This window comes from Electrophorus electricus, unplaced genomic scaffold, assembly GCF_041902795.1.
Source record: "Electrophorus electricus isolate QZ-2024a unplaced genomic scaffold, ASM4190279v1 Scaffold39, whole genome shotgun sequence".
Lineage (NCBI taxonomy): Eukaryota > Metazoa > Chordata > Actinopteri > Gymnotiformes > Gymnotidae > Electrophorus > Electrophorus electricus.
The window spans coordinates 270679-275461 of NW_027658682.1; positions in this window are offsets into that span (position 1 = coordinate 270679).

Below are 4783 nucleotides of genomic sequence, written 5' to 3' on the forward strand. Positions count from 1 at the left end.
CATACATCTTAACAAACGATAATTACATATTATGTACATTATGTACGTATCTATTCTTTTTGCGAGCTAGGAAAGGATATTATCTTTATTCTGATTATTTTTGATCAATATCAAATATGACCATTGTGTTTTAGAGTACGTGAAACATTTTGATTGACTGAAACTCGATGGCTATTCTTATTCTCATGGCTAGCTATACAGAAAAACTTGAACTTCGAAGTAGGTAATTCTATTTACTTAAATGAATCATTAAATGATGTGACATCTATTTGTTCTGGTAAAGAAGATACCATCATGATGATCTTTTTATGCTCACGGTTTATAATTCTATTTTATGTATCTCCGTAGGTTCACACAATCACGAGTTCCTTGTTCCTGATAACATTGTATGGTGTTATACATGTTGGCAACCTCTGTATGATGAGCTGATGAACAAAATAAACCCGAGTTACAATTTTTTTCAGTTTTAAAGGCCACTAAAGTCTTTTGCAGCTCCTCTTCATAAAAGATCTCATCTATATTTTCCCCATCAAAATCCCGTAATTTGTATACAGGAGGGTCTCTCCTTAGACATTCAGAAACGGTAAAATATTCATCCATAAAGTGATTCATCCTGCTCGTACCCTTTCTCAAAATGTCTTTTTAATCGTGACATTCTGATGGTATCACCGACTCTAAACTTCAATCTTAGTTTTTCCACCTTTTTCGGTTGAAACAACCCATACAAGGTTTTAAACACTGTGAAGGAATTTCCTTCGTTCACTTCAACGGGTTTCATTTGAATGCTTCTGTGAAAGCTGTTGTTATAAGCATGAACCAAGTCTTGTACCACATCGATGTATTTTCTCGTATTGATGGCTGTGAAGTATCTCCACATTCTGGTTTTCAACATCCTGTTGAACCGTTCACACACTGATGCTTTTTGTCCCGTCCCAGTAGCAAATTGATTGACGTTGTTTTTTTCATTAATGTTTTGAAACTTTTATTAAAAAATTCTTTCCCTTCATCAGTCTGAAGTTTTTTAGGAACTCTGCCTTCTTTTAGAATTGAAACAAAGGCTTTGGTAACCTCAGCACCTGTCTTGTTTTTCATCATGCATACCCAAGCATACTTGGAAAGTATATCTATACACGTTAGCATAAATTTCATGGTCCCATTATGTTGGTCTTGTCCACCAAATCGGCCTGCCATTGTTCATCTGTGTTTTTTTACAATGACTCTGTTTCTTTTAAATTTCACAGAGATTGGTTTATGTAGCATGTATGCATCCTGAGCTGCTAACCAGTTTTTGATTTCCTTATCATCAACCCGTTTACCGATTTCATCCACCACGGACCTTTGCAGACTCTTGACCCCTCCATAGGATCCTGGGTTTGAAGGAGTGTAGTAAATATTTTTCAGCAGACGTTCAGTCATGGCGAAATGATTGAAACACAATGAAAAGAGTGCTAGATTGGATTATGGTTTTATTAGCATCTTTTCAGCAAAAGAGGTTATGTTTATGTTACATTCAATTAAAAATGAAAGCATGCAATCAAAGGTTTTATATACATCAACCTTTTCATCGTTACTTAGTTTCAAAACACATACATCTATTACATATGTGAATATATATATAATATATGCCCGTTTTTACATTCATCGGGTTTTCAAACATATGTGAAATAACATGACATATATATATATATATATATATATATACATATACATATGTGTAAAGGATAACATGTATTATTGGCTGGGTGGACTACATTATGCTAGTAAAAATAATTTCAAAGGACTCGAAAATCATAACCAGCTTTCTGGTTTTCCTTAGTCACTTAATGGTTTCTACTGCACATGTATGAATAATATCAGATTACTCTCCATGGTCAAGGCTGTCACCTAAATGAGAAACCACAGCCAGGAGTCTGTGGGTGCCGGTGGGTGCACATTCCTGCAACCAACAACTACATCTGTTTTTTTCATACGATTAACTGAAAATGCATCATGGATCGTTGAAACCCCATCTCTGTATTAACAGGCCTCTTTCATTGTCTCTCATTCTGTCTCTGTGTCTCTCTCAGCCTGTATCTCTCTTCTTTTTGGTCTCTCTCTCTCCTCACCGGTGGGCTTACGTGCTGTCCTCTAGCTCCCTGTCCTTCTCCTCTCTCATTTACTACTGATGGGTTAAAAGAACTTAGTCATTATGGCAGATACTTATACACAGCTGTATTATCACTCCACTGAAAGAAAATGGCACAACTCTACCTGGCTGGGGACTGGAGTTTTCCCCCAGTTTATCGTTTTGCTTTTCTTTTCATTCAGTCAGCATTTTGTAGCTAAAGGGGAATGGGTGGACAGAGAAGTATGTGGGCACGGGTTGATGGTACGAGCTCACCTCGACTGCTGCCTGAGAGAAGCCACCCCAGGAAGGGCAGAGAGATCCAGCTCGGACGGGACGTCCATCACGTCTGAGAGCTTTTGGCCCAGCATGTCAAACCGCTTAATGTGGAGGATGAGAATACTGTTCCAAGAGGAAAAGTGACTTAAGGACTGGAAGTGTGTGTGAGTGGAGGAGGGTGTGTGTGTTGGACTGGTTTAAAACTCATTCTTTAAGGTCATCTACGTCAGCCGAGACTCACCGTGGCAGTGTGAAAAACTTCACCTCTTCAGTTGCCTTGCAGCCTACTTCACACTCACAAAAACGCTCCAGTAGTGTTGGCTGAAAAAAGAAAGAGACCCTTTCATTGAGAGTGATAAAATCAAAATGGCAGCATGTCATAACTGTATTCTCTCCTTTACAACACAGTAATGAAGCGTTATCCAAAGAGGGTGTGTGACGTGACAGACCTTAAAGTAAGTGTGTAGACTGTCGGTCATAGTAGGGCTCAGATTAACAGAGAGGTAGTTGTAGACATCCACTCTGCAGCTCTGCTGTCCACAGCTTTCACAAAATGGAGAACAGAAATATTAAAACATTTGCACAGAAATAACTTGCTGCATCCCTTATACAGTGTGTGAGTTATCACATGCTAATATGCTTGTGTATGTTTTACTAGTAGATAACAGCTTATCTAATGTGGAGCATCAAAACAGTAAACATGTACACTAATGCAAAGCCAGCAGAGCACGTAGAATGCTCAGTCCATGTCAGTTATGTTTTCCCAAACTCACACACTCTGGGATTTGAAAGTTATGTGATGAATAGAAGCTGAACTGGTGAGCATTTTAAATGTTCACATTTAAGTTATGTATGTTATGAAACTTTCATGAACACTTTAAACAGATGTCCGGAGAAAGCGCCTGCTCTCGGTGAGAAAATGTACACTTTAAACAAACACGTTAAGACTGGTTAAGACCAGTCCATTAACACAAATGAGATATGGAACAGTGATACATAATTACCTGGTGCATATGAGCACAGACTTGATATGAAACTCAAAAGTTTTCCACAGGGCAGATGTAAGAGAAGAAAGAGGCCCCAAGCCTCTCTTCCTCCTCTTTCAGCTGCAGTAACTCAGGAACTCATGGGCATCCTTTGGAGGACAGCACAGGAGAACATCAGAGGGGGCGTTGCTCCTGGACTTCAACAGCAGTGAAAAAACAAAGGTGCCTGTGTTCAGTTCCTGCAGGGTACTGCGTGGGGTTCTGAGGTGTTCTGAATGGCTGAGGGGGCCGTTTAACTGAACCTGATCATAGTCTTCTTCAAATGCAGGGCAGCGGGCTGAAACACACTCAAGCAGGGCTCCCAGGAGCTGAACCTTCTGCTTTGTGCTCCGACTGGTGAGGCGGGCCTGCTGCAGATCTGCAAAACATCTACAGCCAGCAACAGGGAGACCAAGTGGTTTATATCTCTGAGCTTCACAGCACCTCCTTAAGCACTCATGATTAAACTGTTCATTTAGACCCATGTGAAGCCTCTGGTTCTGAACGGACATGTCTGCTGGTGTGTGTAGACATGCCTGGAAGAGCAGGATGTTCAAATATATGGCACAGAAATCCAACCGGAGGGAAGAATGTGGTTGGACCAAATCCATATAAGAGTCTGAAAGTGTGTGAGTAAAGCGCACTCTTGCGGCAATGAAAGTGTGTAAGGCTCACTCTAGCAATGATGAAAGTGTGTAAAGTGCACTCTAGTGACGATGGTGCGCATAGCTTTAGCAGGCCCGTCCAGAGCGCTCTGTATTTGTCCATGACGTCTGCAGTGTGGATCAGTGCTCAAGGAGCAGCTCATATCACATCTAACCTCAGCAGAAAACACCAGACTCCACATGCTGATTGCCTTGCGAAAGCACAGACTGCCTGCATGATCCCAGCAATGTTCCTCTTTAGGACTTTGGGAGCAAGTCCCTCCTTTCACACAGTAAGTCCAGTGCTCCCAAATTATATAATCATTTCTGCATTAACCTTTGAGTTTTAATTGGGTTTTTCAGCAAAACATATTTACTGAGCTTTTGCTGAAATTTAGGATATTCTATTAGTCATATAATGCTAATGTTCTTGTTGCTGTCCTGGTTGCCGTGCTGGTTGCCATGCTGGTTGCTATTCTTCTTGCTGTTCCTGTTGCCGTGCTGGTTGCCGTTGTTGTTGCTGTCCTGGTTGGAGTGCTGGTTGCCGTGCTGGTACCATAGAAACAATCCACCAGCCATGAGGATCAAGCCATACGTCTACATTTTCTCTTTCATGAGCATCATTTCTTTCTCTGTTTATAAACAGTATAATTACAGGAGGTAAAAGCAGATACAGTACTCCATTTACATGTACACCAGGTTTGCAGGAGCAATGAAATTCCATTTCAAAG